The sequence below is a fragment of the Crocodylus siamensis genome, chromosome 9 (genome assembly GCF_052110815.1).
Source record: "Crocodylus siamensis isolate JL-2025a chromosome 9, ASM5211081v1, whole genome shotgun sequence".
NCBI classification, from domain to species: domain Eukaryota; kingdom Metazoa; phylum Chordata; order Crocodylia; family Crocodylidae; genus Crocodylus; species Crocodylus siamensis.
This window is the reverse complement of record NC_143403.1, coordinates 26,820,302-26,840,533: the sequence shown is the minus strand read 5'-3', so window position 1 is coordinate 26,840,533 and position 20,232 is coordinate 26,820,302. Positions and strand designations below refer to the sequence as shown.

Here is a 20,232-nt window from a genome sequence, read left to right as displayed (position 1 = left end):
TCATCTTTCCTGATTTAATAAACCTGACACTTTTCCTTGAAAATGTACTTGATGAAAGGTTGGGACAGATGCTATCAAAAATCAGAAAAAAAATCCCTTTCCCCTCACATCCCAAAAACCAACTCTCCCACCCCCCCCAAACCAAAACACAAGAACAACAAATGTTTCTCATTTGAATTGTTTAATATTTTCATTGTATGGCTCACTAAAGCCTAACTAAATTTATAAATGGTTTCTTTGTAGGGAAATAAGCATCCGAAGGAAAGCATTTGCATCTATAACACTGTAAATCATGTAAGATTTGGTGAGATTTCCAAATGAGTCTAAAAAAATTAGGAGAAATTCCATCCCACCAAAAAATTATAATCTACAGTGAAGTTAAAGTTTGTCCCTGCCTTCCTATTTTACTAGGTTTGCCACTAGAACTAAATTACTTAATTTAACATTAAAAGCTACAAAATCTGTTTATTTTTACTGTGAATGTACTTCAAGTGTATGAATGTGCTTCATGCCTAAACAAGATCTTTTCTGTATGTGATGATTACTCAAAGAGTGCTCTGATTAATTTCTAATTTACAAAAACATCTGTTATTTATAGTGATCTGTTAAACTAAGATCCATAATGGTATTTCTCTGTTATTGGTGCTTCAAATTACAATCAAATTGTTCACAATCTTTTGATAATGGAAGTCTTACAACCATTTGTTTTACAAATAAGCAGCAGTTGATCGTTAGTTGTTGCTTCAGGTTGGGACCCATTTCCTTTAAAAAATATTGCCCAGTATGTTTTATTCACAGCTAAAGTTTTTTTTTTTTTTCCCCATTCCACTGCTGCTCTCTGTCTCTAAAAGCAAAGTTAATAACTCTCTATTTAAAAACTAGAATGACCTGAGTAGCACATATAATTAATTAAAATGTAATTGTCCCTTTTTTTAGACAGTTAAAGAATATATTTTTCCTGCTGCAGAAGAGAAATAACTTCCATGCAAGACTGTAGATATTTTAATGCCAGCCAAGTTCTCAATTCATTCTTTTCATATTTCATTACAGAACAAAACTTAAGCAGGCTTTTTTCAAAAGTTTGCTAAGCTTGCTAACCTTTCAGGAGAACTAGGGCACAGTATTACAAGACTTTGGTATCACTTATTTCAAGCTGAAATCAGGTAAAACTCAAAGATATTGACTGACTTTTGTTTTCAAATCTGTGCATTCTTAGCTAAAACTCAGAGTAAAGCTCACAGACTAGGAACCCAGATGATTTGAAACTGAAGAAAACATTTACTTGAATCTCTTGATACTAATATCAAAAAAAATTTCACAGATATAATTTTAATTTAGTGCACTAATTTAGAAGTCACAAATGTAATTGATCTTGAGTGGTAAAAAGATAAAACAATCATCCTTGCTATATTCTCTAAAATACACATAGTAAATGAGAGAAGGATTTATCATAATCGTATTCCATCAAGATCATGATTATAAATACTCTTATGAATATTGTTACTGTATTTTAGAGTTACATTCTTTGGGGCCAGTACTTCAAATACAACTCAGCATAGACAATTGCAGGATTCGGCCCTGGGTTTGTTAGAAATAACTCTATTCATGTGAGTGACATTCTGAGAAGAGTTAGTAGCTATCTTTTAAAATAAAATCCTGACCAGTTGGAATATCATTGAAACCAAGTAAATGTTCAGGAAGTTAGGTTTACTAAAACTAAATTTAAGTACTTAAAACAGGAAACTATTTACCATGGATGTTAGATCTTTCTAATGACTGGTTAACTAGAAACAGGCCATCTTAATTCTCAGCCCCAAGCAATTACAAATGGCTTTGCTTCCAGACTTTGTTAGAATATTTACTGGGATTTGGATGGAAGACTTTTGACACCATAGTCATAAAATTTGCAGGGGACCATTTTCTGTGTTTGATATGAGACACAATGTAAGCCAAAAGTTCCAGTCTCCAACAGACTCCAGCATTACTCATTAGTGGTCTTGGTGGCCATTCTAGTTCAGAAATGTATGGTGGTCCTATTAATCTCCTTTAAAATATATGCCCTATTTATATATTTAGTTAAGTAATGCAGCTTTATTTCCTTCATGCTGATGACAGGAACCTATAAATTAACCCATACTGCAGGCAGACAGTGTACCTGAAATTAATAATTACAGTCCATTCCTTCTTTTTAACATATATATATATATGTAATCATATTTAATATGATAAAATTTAATTCCCCCCCAAATTTTTGCTGAATATGTTATTGTTTAGAACACTATAGTATAATTGTGCTTTCATCAACTAGATAGATTGTTTAAGGTAGTGAGTAGCAGATCTAAAAGTTATGATGTGTTACTATGTGTTATATGTTACTATTTTTATTATGTGTTATAACTGTTTTACTAGTTTTACTTATAACCTCATCAATTTTTCTTGCCACGATGAAATTTAGAATTATGTTGAGAATGTCAGATCTCAGACTCTACCAATTGAATGACATTTGCTAGTTCACGATATAACTATCGACAAGCTCAGCAAATGGGCAGACGAGAACCTCATGGTATTTAACACCGATTAAATGCAAGGTTCTCCACCTTGGGAGGAAAAACCTGCAGCATCCTTATAGGATCGGCAGTGCTATGTTGGTTAGCACTACAGAAGAAAAAGACTTGGGGGTCATCATTGACCACAAGATGAACATGAGCCTGCAATGCGATGCTGCAGCTAGTAAAGCGACCAAAATGCTGGCATGCATCCATAGATGCTTCTCGAGCAAATCCAGGGACGTCATTCTCCCCTTGTACTCGGCCTTAGTGAGGCCGCAGCTGGAGTACTGCGTCCAGTTTTGGGCTCCACAATTCAAAAAGGATGTGGAGAAGCTTGAGAGAGTCCAGAGAAGAGCCACGCGCATGATCAGAGGTCAGGAAAACAGATCTTACGATGACAAGCTGAGAGCCATGGGACTCTTCAGCCTGGAAAAGTGCAGGCTCAGGGGTGATCTGATGGCCACCTATAAGTTTATCAGGGGTGAACACCAGGATCTGGGGGAACGTCTGTTCACCAGAGCGCCCCATGGGATGACGAGGTCGAACGGTCACAAACTCCTGCAAGACCGTTTCAGGCTGGACATAAGGAAGAATTTCTTTACTGTCCGAGCCCCCAAGGTCTGGAACAGTCTGCCAGCGGAGGTGGTTCAAGCGCCTACATTGAACACCTTCAAGAGTAAATTGGATGCTTATCTTGCTGGGATCCTATGACCCCAGCTGACTTCCTGCCCTTTGGGCAGGGGGCTGGACTCGATGATCTCCCGAGGTCCCTTCCAGCCCTAATGTCTATGAAATCTATGAAAGTACACTCATTCACATATTATATCAGGAAAGGAAAGAAGCATGAAAATTATGTGCTTGAAATATCCTTTTCAAAACTTATTTTGATTGTAGATTGTTCCTGGGCATATAGCTTTTTACAATTAGTGAACAGGTGGAAATCTAGCTTAATTCAGTGACAAATTAAACTGTTTGTGTCCAACATTTGTATAGCAGCTTTTAACAAAAGAACAGGTTGGTACCGTAGAGACTAATTCATTCAGAAAGACATAACCTTCTGTAGGCAAAAACATACTTCATCAGATGCTCTGACCTCTTTGATAACATCTGATGAAGTAAGCTGTCACCTATGAAAGCTTAAACTTTTCTGAACAAGTTAGTCCCTAAGATAGAAGCCTGTCTTACTTTCTTCCTGACTTCAGACTATCATAGCTAACGACTTCTCTGTCTTTAACAAGTGGCTTTCCAGTATTCTGCCTATTTCCTGGTACCATAAGGTATTCCATGTCTAACTGCTAGATGTATAAATTTAGTACTTTTCTGATAACTTAATTTCCTAAATGTTTAAATTTGATCTGTATCAAAACGGATTTTCTTTTTTCTTTTGCATCACAGAGAAACAAACTTGCAAGTGAATAAACAGAGTGATTAAATTCTTACGTAGGTGCCTCTGATATTTGTATTATAAAGCCCCAGTGAGCATAGTGTTTTAGGTACTATAGAGACACATACTAAGACAGCGGTGGGCAGGTCCAGCCCACAGGCCAGATTAGGCTCATGGTAGACTCCATTTCCCAGCAGCCGCTGCCCACATTGCTGCATCCAGTTTCCATGGAGACTACAGGAGTGGCAGATCCATGAAAGTGCGGGGCCAGGGTTTCCATGGAGACCAGCCCCAGCAGCACTGGCAGGCCATGTGGCAGGGCAGGGAGCTGTTCTGGGACTGGGATCTTGTGGCAGTGACAGCATGGTCCAGAGCTGGGGCAGAGCTGTGATCCGCTGCCCACATAACACAGGCAGGAGTGTGGATTGCAACTGTGCCCTGGCTCCAGACCAGGCCATCACTGCCACAAGATCTCAGCCCTGGAGCAGCTCCCCTCACAGCTGTGCACCCTGTCAGCACTGCTGGGGCTGGTCTCCTTGGTCCCTCACTGTCACAGTTCTGCCACTCCTGTGGTCTCCATGGAAACTGGCCACAGCGGCTTTACCCACCACTATACTAAGGCCATGTACACATTCAGGGCCTCTATACACATGCCTGGGAGTGGGGGTGGCGCTTTAATTAGAATGACTCTTGGGAGCTGCTGTAATTAAAACTTCCACAGCATCTTGTGTATTCAGTGTCCTGCACTTCAAAATGGTGGCTGGGGCACTTTATGAAAGCTCATCACACAAGCTTTAGTTAAAGTGCCCCCATCACCATTTTAAAGCATGGGGATGCTAAATACATGAGATGGCTAATTGGCACACTGCAGCAGACTCGATTAAGCTAGTCTGTTCTGATGCATGCTAATTAGCATGCATCAGAGTAGGTGCCAGGCACACATCCAGGCATCCTCATTTTCTGCTGGTAGAATGAAAATGGCTAATTTCACCCAGGAACCAGGAGGAATAGAGCTGTGAGGAAAGGCCCCTGTGACTTGCAGAGACCTGGGTAACCCTGGTCTGGACAAGGCAAATGGGTCACAGCTTCTCCCCGCTGGCTCCTCACACATGGGAGTCCTTGATGAGGGAATCAAGCTGGCAGCCCAAGTGGAGGGTACAGTGCTGTGAGCCCCCTCCCTGCCTGCTTCTCACTCTGGATTTCCCCAAGTGAGAACCAGGTGGGGGGAGTTGACCTGCTACTCCAGTCTCCTTGGAATACAATCTGAACTTTATCCTACTTTATATGTAATAAAGTTAATATATTAAATTGGATTATATGCACATAGTCATTTCATTCTTTTCCATGGACCACTGTTGTATCTGCAAGGGTTAATATTTTATCTTCTGCCCTGTATTCCCCAGATCATCAGAGCTTTAAACATCATGCTCATATTGTTCTGTGATCATAATTCAGTTCAACTTCCTAAAGTTAGGAAAGAAATTGATGGGGTAAGGCTGCCCCTTCTGCCAATTATGGAATAAGCTTTGCCAGTTATGGATTAGGCAAAAGACTGATTTAATTTATCCTGGCTGCAGTAGTCCCATTTCTCACGCCAAGGATCTGAGGCCTCTCTGTTCCGTGTGGAAGAGGAGGTGGCAGGAAGGAAGCTGGAGCTGGTTGTAGGCCACAGGTCTGGCCCATCCTATCCTACAGAACCTGTGGCTGCAGGGAGCTAAGGGAGCGTTCACAGTTGCCCCCTGTAACTGTGAACACTCCAAATTTAGTGCCATAGCAAGGGGGAAGGGGGTGGTACCACCACTGCGCATTGCCACCGCCACTGCCAGCTTCATGTCCAGCTGCTTGCCATACCTCCCGCTGCCCATGCCACTGTTGGCTTCTTTGGCTGCTTCCCACCCCCACCCCTTCCCCCAGCTTCTCTGACCACTCACCACACCCCCACACCCCCTGCCACCAACACCACCGACAGCTTTTTCACATATGGGGCCCCAAAAGTATATGTTGCATGGGGCCTCAAAAAATTGTGGCCCAGCCCTGGTAGCCCAGCTCAGCATTTCATTATGATGCTGGTGAACTACTCTGTTTTCTGATAAAGGCTGCTGCATTTTCCCAGTGGGTATATACATACCATTCCCACAATCCCAAAGGTACTGCTTTCTATATATATAATATATTTACAAGTGTGCACTAAGATATGCCCCTGCTCCCCATGGACGTAAGTGGGATCAGCTTAAGTACCTAATGCAGAAAGGAAAAATCATGAGAGAATGTCACAGCTGAGAAACAGTTCTGGGCTACCCATTCTTATTCCACATGACCCTCATGCTACAAAAAATGTATGCCCATTGTTAGACCACAGCCAATACAGAGATCCTGAAATCTTTGCTGGTGACACTGTAAAGGAAAACACTGTGGTATGGCTAGTATTAAACAGTACTGAACTGTAACTTTTGTGGTGTTTTCTGTGATAATGTCATAAGTTTCCATTTAAAAATTATCTTTAGAACCCAAGGACTTCCTCCATCTTATACCACTCTTTTTATATGTTGTGTATCAGTTCTCCCTTGGAGGTTTTTCTGTAAGTTGAAGATAGAGGTTATATATTCAGGCTATGTGTAATAGCATCATTTCATTTCAACTTCCTTTTTACCTTTTTGATGGGACAGTATTTTGTTTTGAGTTTCCTTTTGTTTTGAAAGCACTGCTCCATTTCATTTCATTGAAACTGTTTTGCTGTCTTGATGCTGTTTCAATGTTTTGCCCATAGGCTATAATGGGGATGCACAAAACTACCTATAACCTTATCATTTATTGCCTGATTTGGATGAAACTTGCAAGGATGGTAGTCACTTCTGTAGCTATGAAGTCTTCCAAGATTCAAGGAGATAGGTGTAGGGGTTTCTGGGAAACTGCACCTCAAGCTGCTAACAAGCAAAACTTGTGACGTGTGTGACTTGTGTGCGTGTGTTAAGGCACAGTTGTATTCCCATCCCTCCCCCAGAGCACTGGGATTGGAAGGGACCCCAGGGAAGGATCACAGTCACTGGCCTGCTACACATGTCAATATCAGAGCAGTTATTTCCCTCTCTTCCCCCTCCTTCTCCTTAGTTTTTGTTTCCCTGAAAGCAAGCCCAGCTTCAAAATGTTTCAAAACTTTTGAAACATTTCAAGCACCCTTGTTTTGTTTTCAGGCTATTTCAAAGCCTTTCATTTTGTTTTGATTTAGCTGTTTTGAGCTCAAAACGAGTTGAAACAGCATCAAAACAAAATACCCAGTGAAATTTCGCACAGCCCTATTATGTCTGTTGCTTTTAGCCATCTATTTTTTTTAAATTAAACTAATAAATATAAGTAATTTATAAGAAAAAAACACATTTTAAAGAAGTATAGGGTATGTTTAAGTACAAGAGCACAAATTATCATGTACTCTCACTTTATGTATAGTACCATAAGCTAAAAGATTTTTTCATATGAATTGAATAAATCAGTTATTAGATAATGGAAAATGATGCAGAACCTGAAAAAAGTAATGGTAGCATATCTAACATATCATTTAAAGGTAAAGTAAATATTTTCAAATGCCTATTAGCAAAATACAATAGATTATGGTTTACTGAATATTATTTATTCATATATTTTAGTTATTTGCATACTTTCCTAAAGAACAAAAATACTAAATCCATGTCAATACATTTCATTCAATTATTTATAAACAAACCACTGCATATACCAAAACCAGGAAAAGAAGCTAAGGGATTGGTTTATCAGCTAATGCAAAAATTGAACTGTGTGTAGAAGGAGAAACACACACAAAATACTCACAACAGACGGTAGGCGGGGGGGTTCCAAATTACGAAGGATTTTCATAAATTGACACATGATTTCATGTGGCTTTTTGTTGTTTTAAATTAATGAGCACATTTCATTTCACATTTTTAACACATTTCCTGTAATTAGCTTCTGTATGAGCAATAGGGGATCATTCATTCTGCAACACATATAAAGGCGGTGTTACAGGTTACTTAAATTATCATAAGGGGCTTAAAATGGGAGCATTCATCCATTAAATGCTATTAACTCCCTAAACATTTTATAGTTATGCCACTTCAGTTGAGGATTATCTTTGATCCATTTTACTCAGATCATTCCAGGGAAATGTTAGTCTGCTCCATTCAGATAAAAAGTTCCCGTTTCATTCCTCCAGTATCCCAGGAATCAACATTTCCAGCCCTTTCCACTCCTTTGCTCTGTGGACAAATGTTTAACCCTCCTGAACTCTAATGGAAACCATTCTCAGCTTGGTCTCAGCTCTGCCCCAGTGTGGCATGCATTCTGTTCTGTCTTGGTATGTGTACTAACCCAGCCTCCCCAATCATCTCCCCCCGCCCACCCCTGGCCCAATCCCAGTTCATTTAAACACATGCAAGATTTTGGTCCTTGATTATTTTAATTCTTTTTTCACCTCTTTATCTTTATTCTATTTACTTCTCCCCATGACTGTTCACTTTTTTTCAAGAATTTCCACCTAGTGTTCCAGCTGGCTCCTTCTGGCTGTGAAATGAGGGAAGCCACAGCCCCCATGGTGGTTTCTGTACCTCTGAGCACCATGCCACTCTCTGCCCTCCTCTCTCAGCTCAGAGGAGGGATAGTTCTGACTCTTGCCCTTTCCCCTGCCTGCCAGGCCCTCTAGTGCCAAGTAACAGTTGTACAGGTCTGAGATCATATCAAGTCTTAACCTGTGACTGCCATGATACTGTTCTAACTTTATGATGACAGAGCATTGCACAGATTTAAATATAACCTGCAATAGCATCCTTAGATAAAGAAAACAGGTTTGTTACATGTGGGATTCTCTCTCTTGTTATGCTCAAATGGTCAAATATTAAGACATTATGGGAAGATAAGTTGTGACTGAACAACAACTGACATGTTTTTTGCCAGAAAGCCTTTAAGAGCTGCCAAAAATATGTGGAATGACTTGCAGTGTAAAGCCCCGCTACATGTGCAAATTGAGCTCCCTATTTATGGTTTCGATTGGTTTCAATTTTTTACTTTAATTTATCATTTCTATTTCATGGTTCATATAGTAGCCTAGTCTGCTTATTTCTGTAATATTTGGGGGATAAAAGGCTATAACAGAAATCTGTTGTACTCAGCTTGCTTCAGCAACTCTCAAATTCCCAAGGAACTGGGGGGCAGATAAGGCTGGGGCAGATTGCTTGGGCACATAAGGATGAATTCTCTTTTTAGTAGGTATGGACTTCAGCTATAGAGTTCTGCATCTGTGAAAAATTTCAAATATCCCAAAGTTCAGAAATGTTTGGATATGGGATCTTGGCTTAGCTCACCACAAGAAGTTGGGGGCAAGAGGGTCACACCCTCTTCAGCTATGTAGTACATGTACTATGAGCTCAGTAGCTGGTTGGCAGGGGCTCCTTTTTTGCATGGTTCCAGAGCCCAGGAGTGAACACTGAATCTTAAGTCTGCCCCCTGCCCCAATCCCAGTAAATTTCCTGGTATTTAAATTAAAAAACTTTAGCACCTTTCAAGTGACAAGTGACTCATGGACTTTATAGGCCCAGTAGGAGAGACACAAGGAAAAATGGTGCAATTTTGTGTTGTTTACTGGGATAAAAATCTTAGGGGGAATGTTCAGTTCCAGAGATTATCTGAGTCTTTGGTATTTGTCTCTTGGACTGTTCTACACCTCTGTAGGATCCATTACTTACAATATCTGGCAGAATCTCTGAAAGACGCAACTTTTATCTTAAACCTCTAGCTACCAGGTTTTTTCATGACTTTTTTTTTCCTAACAACTTTAGGTGTAATTTTAGGTGGATTTATTATGTTAAGACTTGAATCCTACTCTCAAAACACTATGTTGTTAATACAGACTTTAAGAAGCAATAGAAGAACCAGAATGCCAAATCCAGCCTCTCATCCCCTGTCCTGAACTTTGAAGAACCTCAAATACAAAATTTTGTAGTTCACGATTCTCCCTGTGCCAGGGTAATATCAGAGTCTGGTCTTGACAGCTTCATGTTCTGTGACACTGACCCATTTCTTGCTTAACTAAGGATACAATTTTTAACATAATACAGAAACTTATTTTATGCTAGTGAGCAGTGGAAACCAAGTAATTTCAATACTGCTCTTCAGAGAGACTTTTCACTTGTTCCTTGGCCACGGAACACCATTCCCTAAATGTATGTCACTTTCAACAACAAAAAAGAGAGAGAGAATCTGAGGCTGAGGCAGATGACAATGTCTGAGCTGGATTAGTCTTCTAGGGCAGAAGCATGGTTGGATGGTGATTCGTTTAGAGTTGGAGGTTCATTTAGAGTTTCGTTTGGACTCTTGGTAGCTCTGACACTTCAAACATGAAGTATTTTCAGCTACCACATGTATTTGATCATATTTTAGCAAGGTATAAGTTTAGCTTGAGTTTCATTTTTCCGTCTAGCCCTTGTATAGTTTTTTTCCTCAGGAGAGTTCAGAGTGCTTTCTAAAGAGAGAGTAAGTATCATTATCCCTTTTTTATAGATATGGAAGCTAATGTACTCTAATGTTTTTATCCAATAAGCCAGTGGCAAGTCTGGGAGTAGAACTCAGATCTAAACATCAGTATAATGTTCCCACAGTTTAATTAGGACCTAGAAATTCTCTTGATATTGAAAGTGGCATCAAAATGGCATGTTTTTAAACCACATTTGAATATGTTAACAGTGCTTCACATAGATATAAGTACCTTAACTCTGTGCTTGCGATAGCCATCCCCCAAAAGTTTCAGAGATTTGGAAGGAGCTCATCAGGTGTCATAAATGATCATTGCTCTGTTATCAATAAAATTATAACAACTTAATGTAGCTCAGGGGTGTCAAGATATGGCCCCAAGCCCAGTCATCTGGTTCAGTGCACAGGGCCAGGACCAGTGTCATGCAGTGTGCAGGGCTGAGGCCAGAGCAAGCACTGCATGCAACATTCAGGGCTGGTCCAGGGGGCATGCACTGCATGTGGTAGGCAAGATTGATCCAGGATGCACTCTGCAGATGCAGTGCCTGTGCCAGACCAGCCACATATGCTGGTTCCAGCACATGGGGCCAGTCTTTGGGCCTCATCCAGCCCATGGATCTGCTCTGTGCCCCTCTTCAAGTCTGCGGGACCAGATGAGTTTGATTTCTTTGCTCTAACTGAAGATTCGTCTAGCATTGCACGCAAAAGTCCTGAGTATGATATTCTTTTTATGTGAAAAATGATTGGTAAGTTTGGCAAAGTAAAATTTCTCATAAGAAGTCTATTACTGGTTTGGTAGAAGGCAGGATAGATTTGTACCTTGTAGACTAACTAAATCAGAAATAGCATGAGCTTTCATAAGATGACATACTTCATGAGACACTGTGAAGGCTTTGGCCACTGCTGGTTTGGCCGTGGTTCTTTTGGTATTTGGATGCTTACAGCTATGGCAGAAAAATCTGCCTTGAAGATAAAGCTTCAGATACTTCTCTTTTGGACTATTTCATTCATCCCTACTTTTTGCTTTTTCATGGCTTGCTACTATATGCCTGTGTCAGTGCCTAAGAAAAAAAGGTTTTGGAGATAACACTCTTTTGCTCACTAGTTTCATCATGTTAAAATAAAGTTAATTACCAATTAATATACACATTTTTTATAGCAGATCCACATCCTTTGTTACAGTTGGTAACAAAACTATTAATTTTACTTGCTCCAAGATACATTTTAGTTAATTGGTTAGTAGGATTAAAAACATTCTGATTCAGTGAAAGCGTTTAATGGCATCACACCTCACTTCCCATAAAGCTGTAGTTATATTCCTGTTCTGCATCCTTTTAAAGCACTCAACCAGCAATTTACTGATGTAACCAATTAGACTACAAAAGAAGTGAGATTTCAGAAGCTGTTTCAGAATTACTGGCCTTTCAGATCTGCAGCAAAAAAAAAAAACATATTCAGTTTGTGTTACCTTGACTTGTATACAATTTATTAAAAGTTGGGCCTAATTTATTTCATGTATAATAATTACCAGAATGAGTGTCTAAGTGGGGTGTGATAAACATAGCCCTTTTTTGTACAAGAGTGAATTTCATCTATATACTGTCTCAGTTTACTTCAGCTAAACAAAGAATAAAACTTTCAAATCTTGTTCCAGATGTGCATAAGGAAAAATTGTGTTGACTGAAGCATTAATTGAATGACTTAGTAGACAAAGCATGTCTAACTTCTGTGGTTCCAATGATCATTTCAGATCCTTTAGTAGAGATTGTTGTTGACCAAAGTACCATTTTTAAAAATAGAGGGCTATGTCATTTCACCATTTCTTGTTCCTGTGCTTTGCAGTGTATCTTTCAGACGCTCATGTATTTTTAAAAGTTTAGATGACAAAATACTCATTTCTGTTGCAACTTGTATCTGGAATTACAGAAGCTCCATTCTCCTGGAGGCAAAAAATAATAGTCATGTTAGTGCTGATGCTGGAATTTGAAAGATGTATTTTATATTTATTCATATCATCTCAAACCAAATCAGCTGGTCTAAGTAATGGCCAGTCTTGAAGAAATCTTTAGTTTGATAAAATTTCAATAATTAAAATAATGTATACATTAGATACTAATATATAAAACATTTGCATAGATCATATGCATTAGAATCTATATGCATTAGATTAATATTAAGTATTATATCTTGTGTGAGATTAGTGGTCTTACGGAACAGATATTGTGTGTGTGTGTGCGTGTATATATAGATATACATATATATGCATTCATTAGGCACTTTAAGTTATACATAAAAGTACATTTTATGTATATAAAAATTAACAGCAATGTTTCTCTGAGAGTTGGTTTATCAGGCTAGAGAAAAAGAAATGCATTATAATACATTCAGTGTTTTCTTATACATCTGTTTTGCCATGCTCGGTTTTTCACATTGGCTTTGAAATAGTCTGTGGTACTTTATTATGATAAAACAAGGAAACAGCTCTGTGAAAAATGTTTTATACATAAAGCATAAGAGTAAAAGGGATTTACACGGGTGGCTTTTTATTTGCCTTTTGTGTTTAAAAATGAAAACTTAGTATTAATTGCACTTAAGCTGAGTTCAGGATTATATCTCAGAAGAATTTTGAGGACTAACATAAAAAGATCTTTTACAATCCTTTTACAATGGCCTGGGAAAGTAAAGTAAATGCAGGTGATTGGCTGATCAGATTTCACCAATTCATTGAAAACTATTGAATAATATACTATGAAGAAAATAGTTTTCCGTAAAGGTAATATATGAAATATGAACATATAATTTTATGTGCAAACAAATGAACTTGAGATAGTTCATGAGTTAAGTAATCTACACCTTCTCTCCTTTATGTTTACTCATTAAAGGTCATCCTTTTTAAGAATAAGCAAAAAAAATTTTTTTTGGTTTATTTCCTGCTTCAATAAGTTTACCTGTAATTCTAACTCTTGAATATTCAGTAAAATTGTATATGATATAGTTATTGAAAGTGGCTGCTCATGTGAAGCCTACAGTTCAACATAGCATTATCATACAGTAGTACCCTTATGTTGTTCTTTCTATAACACTCTCTAATATCAACTCTACCCTTGATATCAATATAACACCAATATTGTAGGTATAAGTAATACATACGGTATTGAGGTCATCACCTTGATTAAATCATGAATAGCTGACATTATGTTAACCACTGGACTTGCATTCAGTGGCATTAAAATTGGAATTATGCAGATTTTAGTCTAAACCTTTCAGATTAAACTACAGGCAAAACTAATTTTTATTGATTAGCTCTTAAGTGCTATGGTTATGCTGAATACCATACTGAAAATGGTTTCTTCCTGCCTGTGTCATTATGCAATCACTCTTCACATTTCATTAGTTTCCCATGGATTAAGGTGAAATTCTAATGTGGGACATTAAAGGGTAAGATTGACATCAGAGAATGCTATAGAAAGAATGATGCCGGGAATTTATGCAGGTTTGGAGTGGCCCATAGCAGCAAGCAATGAATGAGGGAAAGGGGAAGGAAGTAGAAGTGGATGATAGTGTGGAAATTTGCAGTGGAAAGATTGAAAAGAATTTGCAGTGTCTTTGCAAATTAGCAGTATATGGTATCTTTGGCTATTTCATGTTATGGTCAGATCTAACAATTTACAATCATAAAAGGATGCTTGGGGGGACTTGGGAAGGCATGTCAGCTGAACTGATGTAATTGCTTATACCTGAATAAAGCAGGTTCAAAATTACAGCTGTATAGCTTCACCTATACTAGTATAGGAGCAGGCATAAAACCATTGTGAGAATTCATCATTACTCGAGGTTCATCAGTATAATTTAAAACCAGTGTTTAATTTGTTCATATACAAAAGGACATAGATGTAGCACTGCAATCCTCTTTCTAGCACCACAAACCTCATAAGTTGCACATTACTCCATGCACAACGCTGCTAATTTGCAGTGCCAGGGCAAAATTTGCTACCAGGATATCCTGGTAGCAAAAAAAAAAAAAACCCACCGGGAAAAAGGCAGCACAACCCATGCCAAAGTGGCAAGCATTGGGACAAACGCAGAGTCAGGGGAGCAGACAGCCCAGGGCTGCCTGGATTAACTCCCAGGGCTGCCTGCTCTCCCATCTTCATGCATGCTGTGCAGCCCTCATGCTAAGGCACCCTGGCTGGCTGAGGTGCAAGATGTCTTCATATGCCTCAGCATGGGAGCTCCACTGCAATGAGGCACATGGAGCCCCCATGCTGTGACACACTGCACCCCAGACAGCTGTGGAGCAGCTGCCTGGGGTGCAGTGTCCCTTGAGATGTGGGAGCAGGCAGCCTTGGGCTGGCTGCTGTTCTGTCTCTCTGTGCCTCAGCATGGGGGCTCCACTGCAGAGCCCCCACAATGAGGTACACTGCACCCCAACCAGCCATGGAGCTGCTGGCTAGGGTGCAGTGTGCCTTGAGATGGGGTAGCCTTAGATTGCCTGCTCCCCCATCTCTCCATACCACTCCCTGGCTGCCAGGGCACAGGGTGCCTCAGCACAGGGGATTGCTAGCCCCTGCTGAGGCACCCAGCCCCCTCCCCACAACACATGGAACATTGTGTCCTGCTGCACATGGGCACGCACTGCAGCACAAAGTAGCGGCCCAGATTTCTGCCACTACTATTTGTAGGCATGCCCCTGCTCATGTGGATTCAGCCATAGTGGCTAGAGATGGGTACTTTTTGTTCATCCTCATTTCTCCAGTAGATGGCTGTTATTCTTCAAGGCTTTGAGTTAATTATTGTGCTAGATAGTTCAACCTGCACAATGAGGTTCATTGACTGAATGAATTATTACTGAAGAGAGAGATGGAGGAAGAAGAGCATAGTATATTTAACATGATATGTCCATTCACACTTGACAAGAAAGGTAAACTGATATAGTAACCAGAGCACCAAATGTAAATACTTTGAAATGAGGCATGGAGATTGGTTTACTGGGAAACACATTTGACAGGACGGGCAGATTCAGTTCATCAGGAATATATCTGAATCTGTCAAAAACACACCCCTCTCTTAAAAAGAAAAATCCAACTGTAAATTAAAGAGGAAGTAGGAGGGTAATGTAGAATTGAGGGATGTCAGCAGTTGTTACAGAATTCACTCAGTTGTCGAGCTTGATCCTGTAAGTCCTCTGTGCATAGGACTTCCACTTACTGTACTAACATTCAGGGTTCAGATGGTTTATTTTATCAAAGCTATATGAAACTTGTCTTTTAAAAGTTTAGAGTTGTGCCATCACAGTCTGAGACATCACTGAAATCAGTTGAAGCTTTGCTTGTAAGTTCAGTGAAAAAAAATAAAACTATGAGTAATTCATAATTAATGAATTTCTAAAATTACTGCATATTAACAATGATCATGAAAATCTCTGCACATCTTTTTCACTCAATAGATTTACCATGAACTGTAATTTCTAAGTAAAAATATTTTTCTGTGGTTTTTCAAGGTTTGACTACTCTGTTATTTTTTCTTCTTTGAAGTCTTCATGTGTAATTCTATCTAAACTTCTGTGTAGCTTACATAACTTGCAAGTAATGTAAATGCTTAGCACTTCTGGTCAAGTCTCTCTCCCTTGTTCTCTGTGTTTTCAGATTGCCTTTGGCCCCTGCAGCAGCTTTTTCTTTAACCCTCCATTTGATACAAGGAGGTCAAAAATAGTGTATTGCCCTTCCATATCTAAAAATCAAGGCAAACATTTGTAATGAACAGACTACTGAGAGGGATGACAATTAAGCCTGGTACAGAAATGAAATATTGTGGGAGACAGTGTTGTGAATAGGAATGTATGTTTTGAGAAAATATGCATTGAAAAACCTGTGAGTTAACTTAGGAGCATTTAAGTGAAGCTATACATACACAAAAACTGTACAGTAAAGTATTGTAGTACATCATAGGCGACTGGTAGAGGGTGCATGGGGGTGTACATGTCCCTCCCCCCCCCCCCGATGGCTGACACTGACACTGTTGGCACGGCTGGTGCTCCCCCTGACAGGGCCGCCACTATCAGTGGCTTCTGTGGGTGCCCACCCCCCAGATTCAGGAGGCATCAGTCACTCATGTAGTACATAGACTTTTCTCTAAGAAAGGGAAAAAAAAATCTTTTCCCCAAGTTAGGTCACAAGCCAACAGTCTGACACTTGTTAATGTGCCAAATGCAGAGTAAGTGTCATCCCTGATGTGATAGTTAAGGTCTGTCATGCACCAGAAACCCATAAGTACTGATTCAGCTCCATGTTTTCTTTTCTTTCTTTCTCTAAAGCAGCCTCTCTTTTTAGTGACAGATTTAATGGTATGATTTACAGCTCTCAGAGACCTTTGTCAGGGCCAGAAAAATGACAAACAATAAATATATGGAGCATTATGTTAACAGTCACCACACAATACCTTGTCAGTTACAGCTTGATAGCGATACATTTTAATTTTGTCTTTCATAAAAATCTTGGCATGTATGCCTCATTTGAACACAGGCTTGGAAGTCAAGTGTGCCATCCAAGCATGCAGTTTATCACCCTCTATATTTTTTGTCCTTTTCATTTAATGTCATCTCTATGGCAACAGGCATCGCCCTGGAAATCATTTTCAAAACAGCTTATTTGTTGGAGGGGGACTGAGTGAGGTTAAAATATGTTTGGCTTAGAGGAACGTCAGTGTATGAAGATGGCTTAGTTGCATTTAATAATCATCTGTGAGAAGTTCGTGTAACCAGACACCAAACTGTAGAGAGAGATTAAGAAGATTTCCTGGTTAGTGTGATTAGCTTTTGTTGTTTTCTTATTTTTACGTGCTCTGGAGACTAACAATAAGAATACCCGTTTGACCATTGACCCCTTCCTTCTAAAGAAATAGATATCCTGGTTGAACAGGCCTATAAATGTGCTTTTAATAGGTAGATTCTGAAGTCAAGGCCTAGTTGTGCTATGAGACACTGACCTCATTAGAGACAGCATGCTTTGTGGGTGATCTCACTGAGCATGCAATATGGCTCTCAAGTCTTAGTTGGGAATTTACCTAGGTAAGAGGAGACTGCGCAGTAAAGATTTAGAGATTTAAACCATTGTTACTATGGCTTACAGTTAGGACTGGACTCTCTCTTATGTTGACTGGTACTTTATATTACATAGCATCTACTTGTTTTCCTACCAATAAGATCCTGGTCAGTGTAAGTAATAGTGTCAAACTGCCATAAATGAGTTTGAATCTTCTAAAGGCAGAAGCTGTTAATCAACCTAAGTAAGCTTGTAGCCCTATAGACATTTAAAAAACTAATAGTAGGTAACAGTAATATTTATGTGACTAGCACTCACCATACTTCAGTATGAGAATGTCCAACTAAATGCTAACTAACAGTATGCTGCCCATGTGGTGTGTGTGCAATAAAGTGGGGCAACTACATAGCACCGAGGAATGCACCCATTGTTTCATGATGAACATTTATGACACTAATGAACATGTAAACAACATGGCTGCACAGCTGTCATAGTGCACCAAAGAACAGCATTCTGTCATTTGTTTTTTGAGAGCCAAAGGTATGCCATCTTGTGAAATTCCCTACAGTAGGATTGTGTCACAGTGCTGAGAACTGTATGGCTCAACAGAAGGTGTATGAGTGGATGGGAAAGTTCAAAAGAGCTGCATATCCACAGTAGATGAAATCCAAAAAAGATGCCGCAACACAGCCATGACTGAGGATAACATTGCAACAGTTGGCAACTCTGTGCTTTCAAACAGCCTAGTAAGCATCCTAAACTAGTGGTAGAAGGCATAAGTGCCAGCAGTATCCACAACATTTTGTATGATCACCTGAATTATGGGAAAGCGTGTTCCTGTTGGTTGCCAAATCAACTGATAGATGTACATAAATGACAATGTCTGAAAGTGTGCAGCATCTGCAAAGTGCATGAGATGAAGGTAAGGGGATGCCTTTCATGCTTCATCACTGGGGTCCACTATTATGATCCTGAGTCCACTGAGACCTGGGTCCACTATTATGATCCTGAGAGGAAAGGCAGAGCATGCAGTGGAAATGCATGTTATCGCCACAGCTCAATAAAATCTATACTCCACCATCCTCTGGTGACATCTTGCTCATCCTGTTTTTTTGATTGTGTGGGACCCCTCTTTTTCCACTTCACAGAGTCACAATCAGAAGCAACGCTTGCTGTCTTATTCTCCAAAACGATCAGAAGCCAGCTATTTGGACCAAACAGCATGGTAAGCTTGAGCAAAGTGGGAGGCCACCATGAGAATATGAGGCCACAGTGCATGGACGACTGTCAGGACTGGGCTTGGGAATATTGCCATAGCTGCCCTGCAGTCCCAATCTTGCACCAAGTAATTATCACCTGTTTGGATTGTTGAAGGGGGCTTTTCATAGGTGTAGATTCACCAGTGATTCAGATGTGCAATTTGCGGTACTTGAGTGGCTCCCCAAGCAACCAAAGAAGAACAATATGAAGAAATTTGTGATTTGCTGGAATACCTGTGTTGCAAAGCAGGGTGACTATGTAGAGAAGTGAGATCATCTAGTAAGTGATCATTGCATGCAAAATAGTTTTATTTTGAAATTACCATTAGCTTCTGAAATGTCCTCACAGAATATCTCAAATACATTATGAACATATAAGTAACAGAACTGAAATAATCTTGCTGATAGTATATGCAAATATCCAATGCATTTAATGGACTGTTCTAAACAATCTAATGCCGAAGATATTCTTTGAAACTTTTTGTGAAGAGATTTTGAAATGAAGAATGCCTTCATGAAGGTTGTAAGTTAAGGCCCAGTAAATGGAAGAGACTTAGCTTTTTCACTACAAATGATATTTGTAACCATATTTATCAATAAACTGAACTTCAGTACATTCCTAAAATGTATCTGCTTTGCAGAAGGAATAGTCTGAGGCATAAGATTATTAAGCACATTCTCCAAAGCCAAACAGAGTCAGTGGCAGAGCCAATGACTGAACAAGGGTAACTTCAACCTACATTTTTTTGATGCTGTAACTACTAAACTTTCCTTTCCCACATTTAGATAAGTTTGAAATAAAGCAAATTTACAAGGTTAAGGCAGGACAAGGTTTGAGCCATAACTACTAAGCCATACTTATGTTTCCATAATTTATTGCTGTATCTAAGGTTTACCTTCAAAAGTGAGGGCTATTTCACTGAAGCATCTGCCATTTTTAGTGTTGGACTCTCAGGTTTTTTTACCCTGTACCCAGCATGAGTAAAAATGCATGTGCAATATATGGAAATGTAATTAGAATATTCAATACATTGTCTTGTTTGTGTAAAACATACAATAACCAGAAATGCTCAAGTATATATTCCACTGAGTTTCATTTTAAATGTCTTGTTTGTTTAAATTTTGATTTCTTGGATTTTTGGATAATTGTCTTTTGTGTGATAATTTTAGTTACACATATAATGGTGATCCTGTATCAGTGCTGGCATCAGACTCTCTAATTTGTAAATTTTACTTCCAGATCTCTTTGAATAATAATAAAACAATTTTAACTTCCACTTTAATTGCTATGTGGCTTTCTGTTTGCTCTAAGCTTAACTCCATGAAAGAGAACAAGGTGCTGTATTAAGTAAAACAGTAGCAGAGTATATGCGTATATGTATGTGTATATGCATATTTAGTAGTTATGGAAAAGCCTTAATTTAATGACATTATTTTCCTTTTCTGAAAGTCCTTTTGCAGCCAAATATAGTTTGCAGGGCAGCTTA

The 20,232-nt window shown here is 39.2% G+C and overlaps 1 long non-coding RNA gene across 1 annotated transcript in view; it reads left to right on the top strand.

Annotated features, from left to right (window-relative positions):
- The window catches only part of LOC149857244 (uncharacterized), a 46,090-nt gene extending 26,147 nt beyond the window's left edge, over window positions 1-19,943 (top strand). The window contains exon 3 of the long non-coding RNA XR_016444259.1: window positions 18,635-19,943. This is a non-coding gene — a long non-coding RNA (uncharacterized LOC149857244). The remainder of the gene's footprint in view (window positions 1-18,634) is intronic.
- The last annotated feature ends 289 nt before the right edge of the window (window positions 19,944-20,232 follow it).